The sequence below is a fragment of the Euprymna scolopes genome, chromosome 2, assembly GCF_053919585.1.
Source record: "Euprymna scolopes isolate OS-2025 chromosome 2, ASM5391958v1, whole genome shotgun sequence".
In the NCBI taxonomy this organism is placed as follows: domain Eukaryota; kingdom Metazoa; phylum Mollusca; class Cephalopoda; order Sepiida; family Sepiolidae; genus Euprymna; species Euprymna scolopes.
In genome coordinates this window covers 107,226,583-107,253,834 of record NC_136483.1, presented here as the reverse complement: position 1 = coordinate 107,253,834, position 27,252 = coordinate 107,226,583, and positions in this window count along the sequence as shown.

The window sequence follows — 27,252 nt, the reverse complement described above, 5'->3', positions numbered from 1 at the left end:
TATTTATTTGTTGAGTTTAAATTAAATGCTTATGCTTGATTTATTGTTTGAAATCCCTTTAATATTGTCTATCTTCTGGTTTGAGCAATATTCTTATAGAAATCTCAAAGATCCGAGGGGTATGAATAATATCGGGCACAAGTGTATATATAGTAAGAGAGAGAGTAAGAGATAGCCAGACAGACAGAACAAAAAAGATATTCAGCTTGAAGTGGACATATGACGGTTAAATTATAAAGTAAACAATATCCAAATAATTGAGTTTGTTCAAAACTTAATTGAAATAGGTAAATTCATTTCTTTAAAACTCTATGGAATAATTATATATATATATATATATATATATATATATATATATATATATATATATATATATATGCGTGTGTGTGTGCGCGCGCGTGTGTTTTTACATGGAAAAAAATTACATGTAATGATAGAAGATGTATCGAGACACAGGAATGGGTATGTTTGATCTGGCAGAACGCTGGTTCATTAAAATTATGGGGTCTGCGTTCGCGCCTGGTCCACAAAGTATGGAAATAAAAAATTTTAAAAATTAAAAAAAAAAACAACTTTTTTGAGATTTAAGATCAGCACATCTGTAAATTACATGGCTCTCCAGTGGAAAATACCATTTTCCCAATAACCAAATATAGATACAATATAGTCACTATTTATACTAATATTAAAAAAAAAATGAAAAAATAATATATAATAAATTTAATAATAATAAGATTATAAGATCTATTCTGAGTAATATTATTTAATATATAAAGTTTATGAGAATAAAAATGCATAAAACGTAAGTACCTTTGGTACTAGACAGGCAAATAGATAAAGGAAGGACACCTAACCATACAGATATATATATACAAGTTAGAAAAGCATTTCATCCAAGGCATGAAAGTTGTTAAACAAAATGTTTTTTTTTTACTATAGGCTTTAAAAATAAAGGTACAAGATTCAATTTGAAATTTATTTATCTTCAAAGTGTACTTTTATACATTTTACAAAGTAAGGTATAAAAATATAATCCATTTTGCAGCTTCCGTTTATGCTACGCGTATGCACGCTGTAGCATAAACGACGGCTTCACCAAGCAAACTACGTTGGGGGGAGGGTTTTTTTCTTTTTCCAGGACATAGAATTTTCTAATTTTGAAAAATACATTATAGCGCTTTTTGGGCGGAAAATTTAAAATTAGCTGAAAAAGAAATAAAATAAGAAAAGGAAAGCACACCAAGTTGGAGTAGGGGGGGGGGTAATTTATCTGTTTTTTTTTTTTCTTCTTTACCTGGAACATTCAAATTTTCCGTAAGTAACGCACCGACATTTACCAATTAGAACACCATTTAAAATTTTCCGAAGATTTTACTTCGTACATTGGGGACCGAGCGGAGGGGGGGGGGTGATGTTCGGGCACGCGCGTCCCAACATCACATTCCCCCCCCCCAAACAAATTAGAGTGGTCGGTGTTCTGTAGTAGCGTATCTGGATATTTACCAAAAAAAATATTTAGGTTTGGCTATAAATTGAATCTTTAATTTCCTGAATAGTATGCTAGAATTCATTTTTCTTCGAGTTATATCGAATACATTAATACGTACTTTAGGGGCTTTTTTCGTAATGTTACTGTAAAAATGATTTTTTATTGTTACAAATTACGATGCTTTAAAAAAGCAAAAATAAATTCTTGCGTTTTTTATTTACTACTGAAAACTATAACTGTAGTAAAGGTATTTTTTGTTTAAACAAAATAAAACATTTTCACTAAGAGTTAAGTAAAAATAATTAGTTCATTATATTCTGCGATCATTATTTGAAAAATACTGCAATTTTCATTAAAATTCGTTAATTTTCTGATTTTTGGTGAATTTTTAAGTAAAGGGAGGAGTCAAAATCTGTATACACTTTGAGCGTCGGCATTCATTTTGCGACCACGTGTGGTTAATTTAAATTAAAGTTCAATCACATGGTTACATTATCAATAATCATTTAATTAAACCCATTGAAAAGTTACCGATATTGTAAACACATTCTGTTTACATTAAGCCTGTGGTGTTTTATTAGTGATGCAATGTTGTCAACTGAGATTTTAAAAAAACCCGCGAGATCAGGAGAAAGAAATGTCCAGAAAATCGCTAGATTTTTAACTTATCGGGTTTGTATTACTGTACACATAGATTCGAAAAAGTTGTACAAAACAAATATATAACAAATAAATGTTATCAAAGGCAAGATAAGTTACTTTTCTACCTAACTGGATATATTTTTCGTGTTTTTATTCAATGTAACATGTTTATTCAGCTCGAAAACCATACAGCGTTTACCGATGTATTGGAACATTCAAGATGGAGTCTGATTCTATCTTTAACACGGTAAGTTTGGGAAAAGATGTTATAAATAAAAAACCGGATAAAATACTGTTAAAAACTCGCTCAATACATGTTACTGTGACATAGGTTGACATATATTCGGCGGGTTTTTAATAGTATTTTGTATAGTTTTTTTTATTTATAACACATTTTTCCAAACTGACGGTGTTAAAGCGGGTGTGAGACGCCATCTGGAATTTTCCAATACATCGGTAAACACTGTATGTTTTTCGAGCTGAATAAATATGTTACATTGAATAAAAACACGAACAATATATCCAGTTTGGTAGAAAAGTAACTTATCTTGCCTTTGATAACATTTATTTGTTATATATTTGTTTTTTGACAACTTTTTCGAATCTATGCGTACAACTTCGGAGGTTGGAATGCCCCCCACCTAAAATGTACTTGGAAAAATCGATTTTATAGTGAGATTTAAGAATGGTTAGTCGAAAAAAAGGTGAAAAACAAAACAAATAATCAATAAATAGTTGTTACCAAAGGCAATAAATGCTACTTTTTTTTTGCTTACATGAATGAGTTTATTTTATGTTTTAAAGTATTTTCAATCGCTTTTCGGGTTTTCTTTATTTTTTAATAATCTAATGCGGGTGTGTGGGTGCCAAATATCTCCAGATTTTCTAGAATTCCCTGCTAGATTGCAAACAAAATCTCCAGATCTAGCAGGAAAACCGCTAAATTGTAACACTGGTCACGTGACAGGAAGCGGTAATAAATAATTGTCCCTAAATAAAAAAAATGGCCTCTCGGTACAAAGAAAAACACCTATTTATCATAGAAAAATTAATTAAAAAGAAATATATAAAAACACACATGGATATAGTAAACATATTATACCAAAACGTGGAAGCCATCCGTCCAGTGGTTTTTTAGACAATTAATTCCGAACGAACCAACAGTTACATATAAATTACGAAATTACTTTTGAACCACCCTAATATATATATATATATATATATATATATATATTAGGGTGGTTCAAAAGTAATTTCGTTTATTATCAAATATATATATATATATATATATATATATATATATATACACGTCAAAAAACGACATTATTTTTGCACCAACCTAATATATATATATATATATATATATATATATATATATATATATATATATATATATAATACTAAAGCTGAATTAATCAACGTCTTCTTCTCTAAAGCTTTTTCTATATATTTAATACTCTAAAATAAATAAGGCGTTATTGCTTAGTTTTAGGATTGAGGTATGACTGAAAATTAACAATTTCATTTTTCTAATGTTCTGCAATTTGCCAAGTGATCCATGTCTTATTAAATGTTCATCTATCTCTCACCCTCTTTAGTTGTATGTTGTTAGAAATTCGTTCGTAGTTTAAATATTATATATCGTATGTCCTGGCAACACCCTCTCTCTCTCTCTCTCTCTCTCTCTCTCTCTCTCTCTCTAGTTAACTTGAGGCTAGCAGTGTAAGTGAGATAGAGAGAGGGAAATAAAGGTTGAATACATATGTTGAAATATACAAGCATGACGAGCTGTTTTGTCTCTATAATACACACACCAGCGTTCGATACACTAGTAGAAAGCAAATGACCCAAACCTTAAAAGGCACCTGCTTTGATATAGAAACAGAAATAAACGCAAAAGTAAATTTCTTGGGTGTGATTTTTAACCCAAACAACATGTTTGGATGATAGACTATCGAGCGGAGACACTTCCTTTTCTGCTCCAGGTAAAGTTACCCTTCTCTGCTTTACCTCTGTTATGTGAGTTTTCATGTGGAGACATGGGAACGGCAAAAGAGAGACGTTGGCAGGCGCCAACAGAAGAATGACTTTGAATCCGGACAATTGAAGATGGAGATCTATTACGTCTGTTCGTGATAGTTGTGACACAAACCTATGCCAAATAAGATTTATATGATATATGTAATTCTATGTGTTTCCTCCTTGTAAATAAATGTCTACGCACGGTCATCTGTAGATGTCGTTATTGCTTCCACTACTTTCTGCTAATCATGTACAACACACACATACACACACATACATACACATACATACACATATTTGTCTTACGGCATCATTTCTGCTGGGCATTAATACTCTCATTCAAAACTAGGGATGTGACAACAGCATATTCTTTTCATTGTTTTGATTCTTGATTATATATCCGTTAATATCTTATATGTTTTTATATAGACTGATGTGGTTCTCGGTTGATTGACTGTGTCTCACCGTGTCGGATATATACTTGAGAGTCAAAAGAATGAAAAGAATATTCTGTTGTCACACTCCTATTCATAACACAACAAAAGCCAGAAACCGTAGAAGAATCATAATAATACCTCACTATACGTTCATAAATCCTCAGAGCATCTGTTCACAATTTTCCATCGAATTTTCACTTCAATAGACAACCAAATCGCCTACAAATGCAGTAATATATACATATTCAACTAGCTTAAAAAGAGAATAGCAAATTGCCTTAAATATAGACGACCGAAAGATAACTTAATTCAAATTCAAATACATAAAATAGGCAATACAATATCACCGGGTTAGTTTCTTGGGCCTGTGATGTCATACGAGGACTTTTACATTGATGGGGATTTTTTTTTTTTTTTCATAGTCGGATTGTAATCGGGATAATATTTTATGTACTAATCAGTGAAAAAATATCAAGAGTCATAGGCTAGTCAAAGTTAAGGGTAACAGTGTTATCCAGGAGGACAATGAAACAACAGCATGAAGATTTGCAAAAATGGCTGAGACTGGTCACAGTTAGATTATTTAAGATGACAGTTCAACTAGAATTTGTTAACATTAGACTTGAAGACGACCATATAATCAGCTGAGACGCCATATTCACATACAGTTAGAAACTTACCTCATGGAACTTCTACTTAGTTTTATGGATACAGGGGAAAGGGAGAGAAAAATATTTACAGTGTTTGTAGCTAGACGAGTTTTTGTAGTAAATATTTTACAGGGGGTCATAGATTGGAGCTCAGTCAAGCTCCTACTATGAAAATAATGATAGAAGAGAAAAAATCAGCAACCTCTCTGCTGTTAGAAAGCGGCACGAGGAAAGTTAAGGGGACAGCCCTACTAAATTTCCTAGTCGGTATTTTACTCTGTCAAGGCAGGAAAGGTGCTGCAAGCGGAACCTTCATAGATGTGGCAATAGTATTTCATCTTAGGACGTGTTTGTACTCTCATATAAGTAAAATACGCAGAGACATTCGGGCAACACGTATACTTAAATGATTGTTAACAATGTTTCCAGAACATAGATAGTTAGATTGGGTGAGTGAGATGACTTATGCAGCTTGCGAACTGATCTGTTCCGTCTCGTTGTTAACATCAGTCCCCCTACATAGTGTCGCAAATGAAATTGGATTAATTAAAGTAAAAATAACGAAACACCAAGAGCTTATCTACGACATTAAAAGAAACTGAAATCTTAGGAAGATCTCTATAATTTCAGTAATTAGAGGAGCAATTGGATTCATAAAAAAATAATTTCAAACACCACCTGGCGAATATACTCGGTGAACTAAATGCCAGAGATACAAGCAAACGCACTAAAACGGATTGTTAGAATCATTAAAAGATCTTTCGGTTAGAATATACGAGATAACGAGTGAATGTCTGACACCCGGTAGGATGCCCGATTCCCAGCTAAAAAATAAATGCCAAGAAAATTAAAAAGGGTCAGGATGCGTAGAAATAAATCAATAAGCTGCTTTGCCGCAGATGTGGGAGCTAAAATGCAAATTATTTTTATAAAACCTATATGTTACATATTTTAAGGACGTGCCATGGTTTCATTGCAGTAAATTTGCATTTTATACGGCTTTTAAAGTACAAACAAATCATCAGTGACTGACGAAAACAGCTGGCCTCCATTTTCGTGAAAAGCAATCTTTAATATAAAAGTACAATTAAAACTTATACATATTTCAGTTTTATTAAAAAAAATGATATATGTATATATATATGTGTGTGTGTATATACACACACACACACACACACACATATATATATATATATATATATATATATATATATATATATATATGATTAGGGCCTTTGATCCCAGTTACAGTCACAATAGCCCTTGTTAGGCATATTTGACGATAATTAATATGCTAAATACACACACACGTGTATATATGTATATATGCACGTGTGTGTGCGTGTGTATTTATGATTATTTTATGCACCTATATAAAATGTTACAGAGATATTTTATCTATCAATTTTCAGTATTTCTTTCAACTGTGCTCAATACGTGAGGTAGTAAGATATAAAGAAAGAAATGAATAAAATAATTGGAATAGTCTAAAATAATAAAGACGAACATCATCACAACTAATAATACTATTTAACTCGGTGCTGGTGATGAAAATGAGGGAGAGGAGATATAGTGCTGCTATATATGTCGGAATTTACAAAGACGACGACCGGGTTAATTCCTATAATACACAGAGCAGGATCGCATACAACTGTAGAAAGCTAATGATCCAAATCTTAAAAAGCAGAATAATAAATAAATAAATAAACTTTAAAAAAAAAACGTAAATTTCCAGCACATTACTTTTAACTTAAACAATGAAACTTGCAAACAATATGAGAAGCATAATAATACCTCATTATACATTAATAATTACCCCAGAAGATCCGTTTACAGTTTTCAATTCAATTCTTACATCGATAGGACACTGACACTATTGCAACTGCAGTAAAGTATATATATATATATATATATATATATACATATATATATATATATATATATATATATATACATACATACATATATATACATATATATATACATATATATACATATATATATGCATATATATATGTATATATATACATATATATATATATACATACACATACATACATATATATATATGTATGTATATATATATATATATGTATGTATGTATGTGTATGTATATATATATATATATATATATATATATATATATATATATATATATATATATATATATATATATATATATATATATGAAAAGGATTCTTTTTATTAATATTTTACCCAAGCGAACGCGACGGTTTTGATTGAAGTTCATGGAATAAATGGCTAACAGATCGATGTACCGATATATGAGCGAAAGTTCGAAAGGAAGTATGGTGCGCACTGGATACAACTAACATCTTACTTTCTTTATGCCTTATACCTTATTTCATGCATATATATATATATATATATATATATATATATATATATATATATATATATATATATAATATCTAGAACAGTTATTGTTCTTGCGATTAAGGTAGATGGTATTTGATCAACACTGCTTAGAGCCATGATTTAATGTGCTTTTTTGTTTTTAAATCCTCGAAACAGTATTTCATGGTAAACAATTGATAATTCCTTAAATTAACATTAGTACTATTGTAAATTCGAGAAAGCAAGTTGATGCAGTGATTGCAGGTGATTAAATGACTTACTGACTAAATAGTTTTCTAACGAATAATAAAAAATATAAAAATAAAGTTTTTTATAAATAGTTTTAAAGATTAAAAAACTTCCAAGACAATATTCATAAATAATATATGATATAATATATATGCGATATATATAATATATACATATATAATATATATATAGTATATATAGATATATATGTAATACATATACATATATATATATATATATGTATATATATATATATATATTAATATATGTATGTATATATAATTAACCAGCAAAAAAAGAGAATATACATGTACACATTTTTTACACAGTGGTCACCACATATCAGGGCCCAGAAGCCACTCAGGGATAAGGGTTATTGCAAGTACATTACGTTAGTGTGGAGATTTGATGAAGTGTTTACTTAAGGGGCGGTTCATTAGGAATTTGTTAACGTTGGACTTGAACACATCCAAGTTGTAGTCAGGTGGGAAGCAGACAGACGGAACAGAGTTCCACAGGCGTGCAGTTCTAAGAAAGAAGCTTTGTTCATGGAATCCACGTTTTGATTTAGGCACAGATAAAGAGTGGGGGAAATTTTTCACAGTGGATTCAGCTGGACGGGTGTTTTTCGTGAAAGATTGGCGAGGGGGGACCAGAGATTGGAGTTCAGACGAGCACCTGCTATGGAAATAACGATAAAACAAGGATAGGCTCGCAACGTCTCTTCTGTGGGAGAGAGGTTGCAGGGTAGAGAAAAGGGCATCCCCCACTAAGCCGCGAAGTCTATTTTGTACTCGTTCTAGGCAGGATAGGCTGTTTTTAGCAGCTACTGCCCAGATATGGCAGCAGTATCCCATCCTTGGACGTACTTGGCTTTTATATAGATAGAGAAGTGCATCAGTAGTGAGATATCTTCTGGAGCGGTAGAAGGATCCCACCATCTTTCCAGCGACCTTGACAACAGACTTGATGTACGTGTTCCATTTCAGATCAGGAGTAAAGATCAAACTCAGAAGCTTGTCAAAACACGGGGCCTCTCCCAGACAAGAGACATCCATCCCAATTGATGCCAGATGGAGATCAGAGCGTTGATGATGTAAGGATAGGAGTTTGGTTTTGTACACATATATATTATAAATCCGTATTCTTATCTGTGTGTTTGTTCACAATTACGTCATAGCATATACATGCATAATATATGCTATGACATTCCACATGACATCATGACATATGACGTTATATATGATGGCATATTTAATGAAAAGGGAGAGCAAACAGATTCCTAAGCAACGCATTATAAACACTAAAAACACAGACTATGACAAAAAAGTATCATTTTCCGACTCAGACAGAAATCATATTATACTTGCCAACTTAGATCGAATTTAGTTTCTAAGTTTGATTGAATATTCTCGGGAGCAGATTATTACTGCCTCCGAGTCAGCTATGTTCGAACCTCGCGTGTTTGTTTATTATGAACATAATATTGTAATTCTGGATGTAATATGATGAAAGCTGTTAGTTGAATGACGAAGTGATTGACGGAGAGGAGGTTAAACTTTAACCTCTAGTTAAAGGCAATCGACGAAATCCCGTCTTCCGATCGAAAGAGGAAGAGAGAGAAGGAGGAAGATAGAGAATTTGCGCTCTTCCTAGCGACACATCAAGCAGAGCGGACGCGTAATAAGCACCACCCTCGATTGGGCGCTAATACTGTTGCTGAAAGGCGAGACAATAGTCCTGTCTACCACCTTCTTTCTCCCCTCTTACTCCCTCTCTCTCTCTCTCTCTCTCTCTCTCTCTCTCTGCTTCTATCTCTATGTCTTTTTTCTTACATATTAAGGATCCTACGTCTGTGACGATTGAATAAGCTAGCGTAAATTTTGACAAGGGTCACAATGAGTGCATGACAACCCGCATCTGTAAGCAGAATCTTTCCCAGGGTTGAATGAAAGACGGGTACTATAAAGTTGAGATAGAGAGCAGAGGTCGACCGCAGTAGACAGAGTTGAACGCTGATGAATAACGTCACGTTTCCGAAAAGAGAAATAAAGGTTTCATAAGCAGTCTCTCGGGGAAGCCATGTGAATTCGATACTGCCGATAATCTAGAAAAAAATCTTCTTGTAATGTTACCTCAGAACTCTGTATGTCTGCGTCACTAATTACGTTAAGTTAGAAAGTTACGTATCCGTGAATAGATTGATCTCGAAAGCGTGGCACATTCTCCATCGTCTCTGTGCTTTGTATACAGCGTTTTAGGATATATATATATATATATATATATATATATATATATATATATATATATACTCACACTTTTTCCAAGAGTATAGTGAAAGTGATGAAATAGCCTCGACAGATATCCTGTTCTAAGTTCCCCATAATAAGTTGCCACTTCTGATTCCGATTCTTTTATGCTTCTATATACTGAGTTGGTTTATATATGGTTTATATATGTCTATATATCTATAAAAGTGAATGTATCTGTCTATGTGTCTGTCTGTGTGTGCATGTACATTTCCCGTCGCAATAACTCTGTCAATTTTTAGTCTACAGACTCGAAATTTGATATACAGGGTACTGAGATTTGGGAAAATCGATGTGATCGGTTTTTAGCCAGAAATTTTTCTGTTAAGGGGTCAAAGTTCCACGATTTTACTTTTGAGAACTCTACCAAACTCCTCCGACAATTTTGGGTCTACACCTTTAAAATTTTAGATATAGGTTTCTTGAACATGGATCTAACATAATAACTTTATTTGAGTCCAAAACAATAAATGTTAAGGGGTCAAAAAAGGAGTCAAAGTTTAAACAATTGACCTCTGTGGTCTCTTCAATAATTACTCAGACAATTTCTGGTCTAAATATTTGAAATTTTACATAAAGGGTATTTAGAGATAGGGCAAGCTTTTTCATCGGTTTGGGTCGAAAATGTTTAGTTACCAATATATAAATGTATGTATGTATGTTTGCATGTATGCCTAAAACTTTCAATATAGACGACGGATTTTACCAAGATCAGTATCCTTTTAAAGTTCGATCTTTCATACGAAAAATATGGAAAAATTGGCTAAAAACATTAATATCTTCCCCTTCCACTATGCACTTTTCTACAGGGGGGGGTCACTTTTTTCGCCGATATTTTTTAATGTTATCCTCTCCTTTAGATTGTCTAGCCTTAATTTTTAAAAATGTCTGTTCCGGTTTGCCGGTGGTCGTAAAAGCATAGACGTTAGGTTTTTACCCCGTTCTTTTCCTCCTTCGCGGTACGGGTTCGAGCCTGCCTTCCTACTATCACATTTTTGTTTTCAGCAGACACATCCAAACACCCGGGCAACACCGGGCTGAAATGCTAGTATATCTATAAAAGTGAGATTGTGTATGTGTTTGAGGACATTTCTCAAGCTTTATATTCGACGGAGTTTTTATCTCCAGACTTGAAAGTTGGTATATATAATATTCAGACACGTTTTAAATAGCTGCTAAAGGGGTAAAAATTGAAAATTGGGGGCGTGGGAATCATCGAATTTTTATCTATTTGCTGTTTTACAAATACGCATAAGTGAATAGTTCACATTACAGAATACTTATGTTAAGAATAAGTAGTTTGAAAACAGCTTTTAAAGGTCATGTCACGCTGGTCTACTAGTTATCGTCCTAGACTCACTGTCTTTAGATTTTGGTTTTGATCTCAGCTCAAGTACTTTTTTTTACTTGCAAGCGAACTGTTTAAAAAAACATAATACTCGCAGCACATGTCTCAGTTTCTGCATTAATTAACATATAATATTTGTACATATTTTACGATTGGGCTTCGCCTGGCGATCTGCTAGTATATATATATATATATATATATATATATATATATATATATATATATATATATATATACCAGCTGTATATATATATATATATATATATATATATATATATATATATATATATATATATATATATATATATATATATATATATATACCAGCTGTACCCTGCCACGCGTTGCTGTGGCTCAATTTGGTGTCATGGAAAATTCTAATAAAAAGAGAAAATGCATGTTTCTTATATTCTTAGTACAGCAATCCACACCAAAAAGTAAAAAAAAAAAGGCGAAAATGAAAAAAAATGGTACTCTTGCAGAATTGGATCCTGATCCTCGGGAATACAGTCAACCATGGCTTGGGCTCGACCAACAATCAGTGGATAAAGCTGAACGTAGCAAAAATGTTGAAACGCTAAATGTTTTTTTTTTCTGTATACAAAAATGTGAGTTAGTAATTAATATTTGAGTGATGGGGGGGGGGGGTTAATATACACGGATTCGAAAAAGTCAAAAAACAAATGAATGAAAGCAAAGGTAAGGTAAGTTACGTTTCTACCTAACTGGATAATTGTTTAGTGTTTTTATGTAATGTAAAATGTTTAATCGTCTCGAAAAACAGAAATGGTTGCAGACTCTGTTGAATACGTTAAGTTTGGGAAAGTAGGTTAAAAACTAAGAACTATAAAATACAGTGTCAAAAACCCACCGAATATATGTTACCATGACATAGGCTGACATAATCGGTGGGTTTGAGACAGTATTTTGTATAGTTTTTTAGTTTTAACTCACTTTCTACAACTTAACGTAATCAATAGTGTCCGCCACCATTTGTATCTTTCAAATACACCGATAAACACTGTTTTTCGAGCCGACTAAACGTTACATTAAATGAAAAGGGTTTGTATTACTAAACACAGATACAAAGAAGTTGTCAAAAAATAAATATATAACAAATAAATTTTATCAAAGGCAAGAAAAGTAAATGTTCTATCTAACTGGATAAGATTGTAGTTTTTTTATGTAATGTATAATGTTTAATCGGTTCAAAAACATACAGTGTTTATCAGTATATTTGAAAAATACAAATGGCGACAGACTGTATCGAACACGTTAATTTTGGGGAAATTTTGGGGAAATGAGTTTAAACTAAAAAAACTATACAAAATACTGTTAGGAACTCACTCAATATATGTTACTTTGACGTAGGCTGACATATAATCAGTGGTTTTAAACTTTTGCTCGATACAGGTGACGACTTTTAAGAGTCCCTTTTAGTGATTACCTGGTTTGAGGATATTAAACAACTAAACGGCAAATCTGCCCCAAAAATCCGGTATTATTTTATTTTAAGGCCCGTCTCATGTTCGTATATAACTAAATATTTTATTGTAGATTTCAGTGTACTAAAAACGAATCTGCAAACCGTTTCCGTCGCAAAAAGAAAGTTTTCATGATATGAAGAAATTACTTTTTCGAAAAGTGGGTGATCACTTTTCAATGTAAATTTAACTTAGAATGAGCACCCACTTTCTGGCGACCTGAGAGAGGGGCATTTTTCTATGTGTGGGGGGTGTTTTGGTGGCCCCTCAAACCAATTTAAACAGGTAATTTTAAAGGATTTTCCAATGGTAGAAAGAAAGCCCCCCCCCACAAAAAAAATCGTGGCCACAAAGTAGGTGATCATTTTACGTTAAATTATTATGGAAAAGTGATCTTTCACTTTTTTAAACTAATATTTCTTCATATATTGGAAACTACTCGTTTGCTTTAATTATAAACGTTATTTTCGTTTTCAGCGATCTTGAAAACCTTTAAGAGTGGTAATTTTTAAGGAATTTTCGAGGGTGGAGTAATTCTTCATATTTACCTTCTTTTTTTCCAATAACATAAGAAATTAAGAATTAGACAAATTTATTTTAGGTAGGCTTTGCCAGGAAAGCTTTTAAAAATAAAAAATTAATATAAGCAAACGGTGCTAGAGCACCTACCGATCCGCGCTATTTTTTAAATCGTATTTCCAAGTTTAATTAAAGTTTTATGATATGTTTTTTTATTCAATTGTAAGGTTAAAGTACAAAAATATATATATATATATATATAATTTAAAAAATAGGGTTTTTTCCCATCTATTAATTAGATAGTAAAATGTTGTAATTCGAAAGTCGTCAACATGTGGTGCACGTGAAAGGCTCATTTCTACCGGAAATGAAATGGCGGACAGTCTCGCAGTTACGAAAAATATTTTTATTTTATTTAATATATTTTTATTATTTGGGATCTTAATTTATTTTAATAACCTGCAAACATTCCTTGACTTTACAGATAAATTTTCTGAAAATTTCAATTAAATTGGTAATGTAGAAATATGGTTCTATCGACTTTGAACGAACCAAGAATTAAATTATATATATATACATTTTTGTCATTTATTGTACTTATATATATATATATATATATATATATATATATATATATATATATATATATATCCCTATAAATTCGTTTTTCTTTTGTGTGTATTGATATTCATATTAAAATCCCTCCTTTCTATTTATTTAAAAAGAAAATACAATTTTCTTATATATGGGTTGTGGAATTGCATTCACTAGCAAAAGATCTAGCTAATTTGCATATTCTTTTAAACATTCATTTTAATTAATTCCCTATTAGTTTTTTTCGGTTTTCTTATGGGATGATCATCTTTAGTTAACTATTACGTGTAATTATATTCATGCAGATATTCTACATGATTTATACTTGCATAATATTTGCGTAAAATGTTTTCAGTAAACACAAAATTGTTTCCATATATATTTATGTATACGTATATATTTTTGCTTACGCTGTCTATAAACGTGAACCTGTCTGCGTGTTTGTGTGCCTGTGTGTGTACATTTCCCTACGCAACAACTCTGTCAATTTTTAGTCTACAGACTCGAAATTTGATATACAGAGTACTGAGATTTGGTAAAATCTTTGTAATTCGTTTTCGGCCAGAAACTGTTCTGTTAAGGGGTCAAAATTAAACGAGTTGACCTCTGAGAACTTTACCAAACTCCTCCGACAATTTTGAGTCTAAACACTGGAAATTTTAGATATTGGTTCCTTGGACATGGATCTAACTTAATAATTTGATGTGAGTCCCAAACAATAAATGCAAAAGGATTCGTAATAGGGGTCAAACTTTAAAAAATTGACCGCTTTCTTTTTTTTTTTGCTCAACATACACCTCGAAACACCCGGGCAACGCCGGGCTGAAATGCTAGTATATAGAATAAATAACAAAAATTTACATTCCAAAATTTATGATGTTGACAATCTTATAGTTTATTCCTTTTAATCAGTTGATTTATACAATTCTTGACAATATCTGTTTCGTAGCGCAAAATCAATTACTCAATTATTATATTAATTAGTGAATCTATTATGCCCTTAACTCATCAGAAGAAATGGCAACAATCTTTTGACAGTTTTGATAAAATATTTAGCATTTCATCATTAATACGACTCATAGACAATAAAAACAATAAAAAAAGAATCGTTTTCCGATACCGATTCCGATACAAGAATTTTTTTTTTAATTCCGGATACCGATTAATCGTCTCAACGTTAATATATATATATATATATATATATATATATATATATATATATATATATATATATATATATATATATATATATATAAAGAGTGGCCCATTTAAAAGTAGCTCGATCTCTATACTCTTTCTCTCATCAATATTTTTCAGATTAAGCAGCCCACTTAGAAGTAGCCCGATTACTCTAATCTTTCGCTTAACGATCAACTGACAACACAAGACAAAATGCAATTCTTTTTTCCAATATGGCGCTACATGATACACATCTAACAGATAACTGACACGAGTTCATAGCATGTCTACGGAAGAGAGAACAATAAGCAAAAGGTTATGGCCAACCACGTTCCACGGACTTGTGATCATGTAGGTTTTTTTTTATGTTTGAGAGACTTTAAAACAAAAAGGTTATGCAAATGATCCTCACAATCTAGACCAAATAAAGGAGAATATTACCAACGCTATCAGGAGAATCACCAGAGAAGATCTACAGGCAGTATCTGCAAACGTTGCATAAATGCCAACGGGGGCATTTCTAGTATCTTTTATAACGCTACAGGTAATTTAAACAATGCACTTTAAAAAAATGCTAAGCTAATTTAAATAATAAAAGAGTGTTCCTCCTTTCTACTACATTTTTCTGGTCTACTTTTACGTGGGTCACCCAATATATATATATATATATATATATATATATATATATATATATATATATATATATAGTGCCGGTAAAAAGAAAGTCTTGTAATTTTTTTCAAAAACTGCAAATTTAAGCTAAATTTAATGTAACTGTTTAAACAACCTATATCTCATTTGATTCGCTTTTTATTCCGCTATAATTTTACCTGTTCATATTTGACTTTTAATTGAAATATTCTGGTGTTCACGTCAATTTAAAAAAAATAACTTCAAATTGAGGAGGCAAACAGAAAGTCTGCAGCAACAAATTCGCTTTAAACCAGCTTAAATTATCGCCCCTAAATCAGTTTAAAATATCCACCAACAGACAACAAAGCATCTCTAATGGTAATTGTTGTTGTTCGAGATTATACAACATAACATTTAGTCTATATGCCCAACTTTCTCTTAGTGATCGTCAGGAGCTTATTAATCTCCAACTTTCTGGTTTATCCAATCGAGAAATCGGTCGCAGATTGAAACGTGATGAGACAACGGTACGAAAGACTGTACAAAAGCACCAAAACACCGGCAGTGTTCGTGATGCTCTTAAATCTGGTCGTACTAGAGTTACTTCTAACATGGAAGGTAATGTTATCAAGATCCGATGCCTAAGAAACAGATTTGAAACGGCTCCCCAAATCCAACAACAGTGCAATCTTGTTAAAAAGTGCTCTCGTTCTACTGTCAAGAACAGATTAAAGGAATTTAATTTGCGAGGATATGTTGCAAGACGACAACCAATGATTTCTGTAAAGAACAGAAAGCGCCGAGATCATGACTCTTCATATTGGTAAATGTGCTTTTTAGCGATGAAAGCAAGTTCAATAGGCTAGGCAGTGATGGTAGGCAGTACGTCCGTCGGAGGAAAGACGAAGAATTTAATCCTAGATGCTCAGTTTCAACGCTGCAAGGTAGTGGAGGTCTAGTTTTAGTGTAGGGCATTATTAGTGCCAATGCTCCCTGGCGTATAGTTCGCTTGCAAGGTCGAATTAATTCGATCAAGTACATTAATATGTTGACTGAGCTTTTTCTATCCTACTTTAGTCTGAATTTGGATGATAATCCAATCTTCATGCAGGATAATGCTCCCATTCTCACAGCTGGCAATGTCAAGAGGTTCCTGGAAGAGCATGATATTTCATGTGTGGATTGGCCTTCACAATCTCCAGACCCCAGGCCTGTCGAAAACGTATAGCATTACATCAAGCAACAGCTACGCAATAATAAAATTTCAAATTTGGAAGAACTTTGGACAAAAATTAAAGAAAAGTGGGATGCCCTTTCCCCGGAGTATTGCTGCAGTCTAATTCAAGTAATTCCCAAAACATTGCAGGCTATCAAATTGCAGAAGGACTATGCTACTAAATAGTTACTAGTTCATTATGTTCCTGTTGTATTTGTGTTACATTAATGTCCAAAAGTTACATTTAAATAACAATTTTCCATTTGCGTACTTTCTTTTTTCCTCCTCAATTGTAAGTTATTTTTTTAATTGACATGAACACTAGAATATTTGAATTAAAAGTCAAATATGAACAGGTACAATTATAGAAGAATAAAAGGCCGATCAAATAAGGTATAGTTAGTTTGAACAGTTACATTAAATTTAGCTTAAATTTGCAGTTTTTGAAAAAATTACAAGTGCGGACTTTGTTTTTGCCGCCTATATATATATATATATATATATATATATATATATATATATATATATATATATGTGTGTGTGTGTGTGTGTGTGTGTGTGTGTGTGTGTGTGTGTGTGTGAATTTGAATAAAATCTTTGGAAATAAGTAACTTTAAAGCAGTCGTTTGAATATATAATTTTCATTTTGCTGTGACGCATATTTAGTAAAATATTGATATGTCAATAACTTTATTGCAGATTAGTAAAATATCAATATTTTACTAAATATGCGTCACAACAAAATGAAAATTATATATTCAAACGACTTCTTTAAAGTTACTTATTTCCAAAGATTTTATTCAAATTCATGCGATATTCACGAAGTTATGACAATTTATTCTTTATCAAGGAATTTCCACTTTCCATCGCTTGATTGCAAGTCTTGTTGTTTTAGGACAAGAATGCAATGTCTTGCAAACTTTACTTTTTATTATATTTACTGTCAAAGAATAATAAACAAAAGCATAACCTAGGTATAAGTCTCATATAAATTAATTATTTATCGACATATCCACGATTTTTTAAAATAACTTAAAATAACCTTTTGTCCCCTGAGGAATTCAATTGTTTGATCTCTAGCAACATCAACTATGTTTCTCCACAAGGCATCCTTTGACATAAATTGCTCTCCTCCCTTATAAACTTCTCTTTTTAGATTGACCAGAGATATTCAATGGGATTAATGTCTTGAGAACACGGTGGTAGATCGTGAGAGTTTACCCCAACGGATCCTGTAGATTCAAGGAAAGCTGCAGTCGCTACAAGCAGGATGAGATGGTACACTGTAATGTATAAAAATCATCTGAAATTGGCATGCCAATGGTAAGTCATCTAGTCATGTCGACAAATAAAGGCCGTGTACGCATTGCTGGTAAGTTTTGCTTTTAACCCTATGGCAATCGGCATGGTCCAACCAACTTATCCCTAATGATTCACGCCCAAAATTTGATGCCTCCACCTCCTTGTTGTCGATGAACTTTGTAATGGGTCGGAGTTCCGTTCGGATTTCAAATTTTGGTCCATTTATCCGGACCGTCGTGTAACGCGGGCCTCATCCCTAAATAGGATCTGTTGGAAACCCATTTTCATGTAATTCTGTGTCCAAGCCATACATTTTCCCCTATGTTGTTTGCTGAATGAAGGCCTTGGAAAAGGTTTGATGTTCCTTGCAGTCTCATTCAACACATTGTATCCGGCCTGCCTTTTCGAAAACGAAAGCACTGGCGCTGTTTGTGTTTCGGTTGATTCCCTAGAAACTTTCCGATTATCACGATCTGAAAGGTTTCTTCTGGTGCTCTTATTTTTTTTGGGGGGGGGAGTTTCGGGTTCAAGAATGCAGCCAAGGTTCTTGGATCTCTTTCAAGCTCCGTGGCTAAATCTTTGATGGACAATCTTTCTTTTCAATAACCTTTAATGGCCTGATTATTTTAGCATTTTAAGAGATCTGCAATAAAGCGATGGACAATATAATTTCCTTGATAATAAATAAACTACTAACTAACCTTAAAATAGCCCTTTCATGGTACAATTTTCATTTTTTTGTAACGTATATTTAGTGAAATATTGATATTTTACAAATCTGCAATAAAGGGATTGACACAATATATATATATATATATATATATATATATATATATATATATATATATATAGCTTAGTGCGTTAGAAGAAAAGAGTAAGCTCAATTCTGTAAGAGGAGGCTTGTCTGGACAATATAAAGCTCAACAAGTATCAATATAAACCCCTTTCCTATTTGTTCTCATATATATATATATATATATATATATATATATATATATATATATATATATATATACGTGTGTGTGTGTGTGTGTGTGTGTTTGTGTGTGTGTGTTCTAAAAGGAGACTAGACGTTATCTACGATTGAATGAAGATCAATGAACTTTTCACACTCTTATATTGTTATTGTCATCGAAATCGGTGAAATCGCCTATTTTTCAATTAAATCGATTTATTGTCTGCTCTAGTTGGAAACCCATCGTGGTGCACCGGAAGGAAGCTTTACGTGCCTCCACGCACTTACTTAGTCTACAATACACTGTAGTCTTCATTCCACTAGAGAAACTACTGCTGATTTTATATTTTTTATATTTAATGGCTGGAATTAAAGTTTAAAATCCATTTTAACCAAAAGTTGGCCCCAACTCTCTTTCTGATCTACATCAATGATCTTCCGAATAACATCCTTAGATCATTCGTAGACATTTATGCTGACGACACTACCATCTATTGAAGCATATCAAAGGCCGTAAACGGCCATGTTCTCTCTGATGCTCTCTCTCCTCGGATCTTGAACACGTAGTACAATAGGGAATAAAGTGGCTGGTTATATTTAATGCATCTAAAACCAAGCTTCTATCTTTACATCACCAACACTCTGGTTTTCATCTGGCGTCTATTGAAATGAACGGCTTTCATCTTGGAGAAATTCCATGTTTTGGCAAGCTTCTGGGCTTGAGCTTTACTCCTGTTTTGAAATGAGACACGTACATCAAATCCGTTGTCAAGGTCGCTGGAAAAATTGTGGGATCCTGCTATCGATCCAGTAAATATCTCACTACTGATGCAATTCACTACCTATATAAGAGGCAGGTACGTCTAAGGATGAAGTATTGTTGCCGCATCTGGGCAGGGGCTGCTAGGAAGACCTTATCCTTACTTGGCAGAGTTCAAAATAGACTTCGTAACCTAGTAGGGGATGCACTTTTTTCTTCCCTGCATCCTCATTATCACAGAAGAGACGTTGCGAGCCTGTATCTGCGTTATCATTATTTTAATTGCAAGTGTTCATCTGAGCTCCAATCTATGCCCCCCCCATCGACAAACTTTCACGAGGAACACTTGTCTAGCTAATAACAGTATCAATATTTTCCCCCCACTCTTTATCCGTGCCTTAACCTAAACGTAGATTCCATGAACAAAAGCTTCTTTCTTAAAACTGCTCGCCTCTGGAAGTGTCTTCCGTTTGCCTGTTTTCCAGCTGATTACAATATGGTCATCTTCAAGTCCAACATAAACAAGTTCTTGATGAGCCGTTCCCTTTAAATAATCCAATTTACTAAATTTACACTGCTAACGATTCCTATGATATTGTCTCATTGATTACTGTACACTCTTCAACCCTTATCCTCGAGTGGCCTCCTGGCCTTGATAAGTGGTGACTCCTATAATAAGCTGGCGCATTAAAACTGGTGCATGATAGCCTCTTAAAAACTGCCTTGATCGTCCGTCGGCATTCCCCAGTGTATCTAATTGCTACCCAATTAAAAAGAAGGCAATGCGTAGCATAATGGTTCATTCTAGGACTAACCCTGCCCTTCCCCATATAAAATATTCACAGAAAGGATCTGCTTCACCACAGCAAATAATTTTTTCTCTCTCTTTTTACCGAAGACAAGCAGAACCTCTATGAACTATGTTTCTTTCCTAGAGCGTCTAGCCAACTACTTTATATTTTAACATGAACAAATACTACGTATTATTTGAATTTTTCGGACTATTGTTCTCATCTTGAGTCGTAATTTTCACAAGGTTTCGGTCGGTATAACTTCTGACCTTCTTCAATTCTATCGAAATCGGGGATCTGCACGAAATTTAATTTAATTCATGGGGATGGCATGCTCTTGTTCCATCCAACATGGAACTAGATTGACGTTCTAAATAATTCGCAATTGTATTTTCGATCGCCCGTATTGAAGATTGAACCTATAACCTTCAGGAGAATGTAACTTGCAACTGAATGTCGCCAAGTAATCTAACACTTGCGCCACGGTTCCACAAGTTTCATTATGGTAGTAAAGCATGTCTGTAATTCTGATTGTTAATATCGGTGAATTTACCAAACATCGTGCCTTAAAAATTATTTCTCTGTGGTAACAACGTTTTAACTTGTCTCGTATGAGATTGGCACGAACGTAAGGAATAAATATCAAATTCTAAAAGAAAAAAAATTCAGCTTCCGGCGTCGAATAATATGTTTTGAATGTTTTCGTTTTAATCACTGTTTCCCATTATAGTTTTTTTACCAGAACTTTTGCAAATCTAATTAAAAATTTACAAAATAAAAAAAAATAATGTAGAATTCATTCATTAATCTAAATTATTTATCTTAAAATGGAACGACTAATTAGAAATTTAATTTTTTTTTATTCTGGCGTGCAAATTTATCTATGTATACATAAAAGTATGTCTCCATAAAAATAAAATTAACGTTAAATGATCCGTGACTAAATGTTACAGTTTTGGAATGTAATTTTTTTTTTTTTTTTTTGCACAATACTTTAAGGTAATTTCTATATTGTACACAAGTAGGCTACCCAGCATTGCTCGGTCGTAACATACGCGTAAATATTATATTTTAATTCATACAGATTTCGTATTTATTATCATAAAGCCAATTCTCGATTGATTATTATCTAATATATAGTATTATTTCCAAAATTTATAAACAAAAACTTTGACGTGGGTGCTATCCGTTAGAATAAAACATATCTGTTTTGCACTCTTTATTTATCTTCAGCGTCGTCCACGTCTGATCTACCAACAGATAAATACGAACAGTTAATCAACTTTAAGCTATGAATGTTTACTTTTGCGCATGTGCAAACGTAACAGCATGGGCAACAGCTTCCTTCGACTTACTCACGCCATGATCAACTGTTTTTTTTTTTTTAATTTTCATTTTGAGCCCTTGCCAGCTATTTCTACAGGTTATAAACAAAATCGAAATTGTTCCATAGGTCCAAAACTTCTATATATCAAGGTTCAAGTCTGTAGACCAAAAATTTAAGAGGAGTTTGGTAGAGACTTCGCGCACACACAGGCAAGGTGATTTACTATCAAGCCGCTCGGCACTGTCCGGTCGTAAAATAAGCTTAAATATGATATTTTAATTCATGCCGATTTTGTATTTATTATAATAGAGCAAATTCTCTGTTGATAATTATATTGTACCCAATATATATAGTATATATATATATGATAATGACTAGAAAAGTTTTTTTTTTAATTATCTCGATGCGATCTGATGCAATTAAAATCAAAACATTCGTAAGATGGATAAGATAAGCTTAAAATTAAGCAAGTTCAACCTCAAATTGTATATGAACGCATGCTTAGAAGTTATTGATTTACTTCTTTCAATTTTATTTTATTTTCAATTTTGACCTGGTAGGACCTATTTTTTGCCGGCTAAATCAAAATCGAAAGTGTTCTTGAGGTGAAAATACCCTATATATCAAGTTACAAATCTGTAGATCAAATATTGTGGGAAGAGTTTGGTAGAGACGTTTTGCGTACATAAAGGCAAGGTCGGTATATATATATATATATATATATATATATATATATATATATATATATATATATATATATATATATATAGTGTTATAATGGAATAATTCCAGAGGAAATCCGGGTATGAGAGCTCAATGTGGTAAACAGAGCAATAACATAAAAATATAACACAGAAATTACATAATTGTCGATGCAATAATTTATTTCAACCTTATGGTATTTTCAAGCATCTAAACTAGACAATTATGAGTATCAAAAATGTAATTGTCTAGTTTAGATGCTTGAAAATACCATAAGGTTGAAATAAATTATTGCATCGACAATTATGTAATTTCCGTGTTATATATATATATATATATATATATATATATATATATATATATATACATATATATATATATATATATATATATATATATATATATATATATATATATATATATATATACTTCAGAATAATGTAACGCAATAAATCTACTGGTATGCAAATCCAGTGATTATCGGTCTCACAAAATATTATTCGATGTAATATTTTATAAAGATAATCCCAGCTAAATGATAATTGCTCAATATACAAGATAGAGCAAATAAACGTATAAAAGAAGAAAAGAAAACTATAAAAAAAATTATATGCTTATTAAAAATAAACATTTTCACTGGATTGATATTATCAAATATTTACCGGATATTTCATCTAACCAAAGGAGAAACCAAGGAATCATGCCTACTTCGGATTGTTACCTTGTGCTTTGGAAGAATTACGATAGGCATTGGATCCTTTTTACCTCCTTGCTATCAAAAACTCTCACTTCAGGATTTACCATACAATTTGTATCTGAAGTTCAATATCCTTTTCATTCTGAACCAATATCTAAACTATGATTTAAAAACTTTAAAAACTTTTAATTATAATTTTCTATGTTTATTGCATTTAGCAAATTAGGCATGAACTATTTATAATTTTTCCTCTAAGGAGATGGGTAAACATCGAAATCCTATAGGTTAAGGAAATATACTTACTGAAATGTATTCTTTGTCTTGCATATAATAAAAATTCTAAATTTGAAATTTAACCGTTTCACATCATAAAACTTATATTACTAATATATATTTTTACATATATTTATGTTATATATATATATATATATATATATATATATATATATATATATATTCGTGTGCTAGAACGTTTTCGTCCTAAATTCTACGCAATTATGCACAATGTAGAAATTGTGTATAAAAAGAATTTACGTTGTACACCTTTTAACAATGTCGCTGCATTTTAATGGGCCCAACGTGTTATAGACTACGTCGCAAATAAAAAAAAAGTCGACTCATCAAATAAATAAATCATTCGATCTAGCTTTATAAGAGTGAGGGTCAAACCGGTCAGTTGGCCTCCCATATTTTTCTTTTAATCATGAATATCAAAACTTGTATTTTCCTCATAATAGCAATCTATAAATTTTGTACGCGACAAAAAAATTTTGAAGTAAATAAATTTACGTTTCTGTTCATTTAGTGTGTTATTTCGTCCAACAACTCGTTTAGTTTTATGTGTGAACTATTGTATTACAAGGATTCAGTTTTCTTAATTACTCTCTTGATATACATTCCTAATATTTACATGTCTTTAACCTAGACTTAATGTTTAGTCAGCGCTAATGATATACGACGGGATAATATATTAATAAACTACATCGGTTTATCCTTCTTTCTGGCACGTCTGTAATATCATACAGTATGCAATGGATACATAAGAAAAATGAGCGACACGTGCTAAGAGGATTAAATATTCCAGACACGTATTAAGCTAAATATAAAAAGTTAACATAAATTATTCATATTTTATGAGAGAGAATATTCAGTAATGCGACACTAACACCGATGAAACATTTGGTTTTAAAGAATAATCAAATATCAAATTAATATGCGAAGTAAAGAGGCTAAAACATAAATAAAAAAAAATGGATCCAGTTAATAAGTTCAATGAAGAATCCTGTTAAAGATTAGTAATAATTAAGTCTAATCTATTACATGTCTGTTATTGCACGCTTGTGGAACTTTCTCCCGATTGCCTACTTTCCAGCTAACTACAATCTGATTGTCTTCAAGTCCGACGTAAACAAGTTCTTGATGAACCGTCCCGCTGAGTAATCAAATTTAGAAAATTCCCACTACTTATGCTTACTACGCTATAATCACATTGACTAATGTATACCCATTAACCCTTATCCTTGAGTGGCCTCCGGGCCTTGATAAGTGGTGATTTCTGTGTTAAAAAAAAAGTGATACTCATGGAAGCGTTGATTAGATCCATAATCCTGTCTGCAAGCAAACCATATCTCGTACAAATAAATTCCAAACTGTGCTTCTCATGTCCATCAAGTTGCAGTCAAAAATGTCAACCTCTATCAGTTTCCTATGTGTGTGCTGCACGTATAAGTATATAAGACTGATACGTTTTAGCGACAAAATGGATTTCGGCCTGTAAGATCAGCAGCTGGCGTGCTTTCTGTAATGCCATGCAGGACCAGTAAATCTACTCATGAAAGCACTGTTTTTTGGGAAGATAGCTTTTGATACATCGTAGGTTTTCGATAATGGTTAGCGCAAGGGTTTGATGCGCAAAATTAATAACCATGGTATATCTGAAAATGTGATCGCAACCATCAAATCATTTCTTTCGGGTCTATTATGGGCAGAAATTAGATGCCAGCGTGTCCGAATGATCCATACTGGGCTCAATCCTCTTCCTGGTAGTAATAAACTTTTTTCGCGATTCTGAGAACATTCGTTCGTCTCTACACAAACGAAACAACCATCTATGGCAGAACATGGGAGAAAGTGGATATATCGCCATCACTTTCTTGTTTTCCCAAGAAATATAGTCAGAAGATTATATGTCAGCAAACTCTATGGATTAGTTTAAATTTCATTGAAATCGAATATACCTATGTAAGGTTTTAAGAGGTTTCTCGTCCCAAGAGTCACTTAGAGATGAGTAAAACATAGATATTCGTCACATAATGTAGAGATAACAAATTCCATTGATTTCCCCGGAGAATTTGATACATCTTCTCCTATATATAATATTTTAATTGCAGAAATTTCCCTCTGGACCAAAGTATCGTAGGTTTGCAATAACAGATGCCACATACAAATTTATTATGTCTAGACTATTAGCCACTATCTTATATAACTTTACAACGCCATTTTAGACGAATTTAGTTGTTCTAATAAAATGCTACATTCCATGCTAGGACTAACATCATCACCATCGCGATATCTTTAGAGGAAAGAGTCCCTACTTTTCTCTATAAGTATTTAGTCCTCTCACTGCCACCAGTTGACACCGGGACCTTTTCTACATTTTCCTACGATACTTACATTGCCCCCATCGTAACTGATTATAAGCTAGATACACATAACACAATCTTTCCTTTACCCGATTCAAAAAATAATAAATTCTCACTCCTCAAAATCCGCTCCATCTGATTGGATGAAACCAGCTAATTCTACTGTTCCAGAATACACTTCTTATACACATAAAAGACGCTCAGGAAATTTTCCAAGATGGCGGCGACCTCTACATGAAGCAATCTTGCTGATAAAATATTACCGAGTATAAACATTTAAACCGTTCGTCAACAGAAAATTAAATGCTGTTAATCTTAAAATTGCCTATGCACAAAGTGTCAACACACCATTACCCGCCTCTAAAAAAGGACATGACAAAAAACCCTTCGGGTACCATTACTTATTCTACGTTTTCGGGGCGGTTTCTTAACCTTTATACGATGAAATTTCCCTTTTTTCTTCTTTTCGCTTGTTTTCTTGGGGCCTTTTTCTTTCTTAGGTTAGTTTTTGTACTTTTGCTAATACTGTGGCCGATGTTATTTATATCCTTCCCAACGATTTACTAGGCTTCCGCCGTGCCACTTATCATGTCAACCGCTTCCAACCCTTAGACGATGCTTTTTGTTTGTTTGGTTGTTTGTTTGTTTGTTTGTTTGTTTTTTGTTTGTTGACAGTCAAACACATTTTATAAACTTTTTCTTTATACATTATTCACATTTTTGTACCCACATATTATATACGAAAAATTCCCATTTTTATTATTTTTCCATCATTATATATTAGACTATATTTACGACATTTGAGGTCCTGACAAAAAATAAATAAATAAAAACAAAATGAGAGAAAATACGAGTACAATATTTATTTTTCGTTTGGGGAGCGGTTTCCTTGCTCTTATACCACGCACTTTTCATTGGCTTTCTTTTACGTGGTTTTCTGGGGGCGT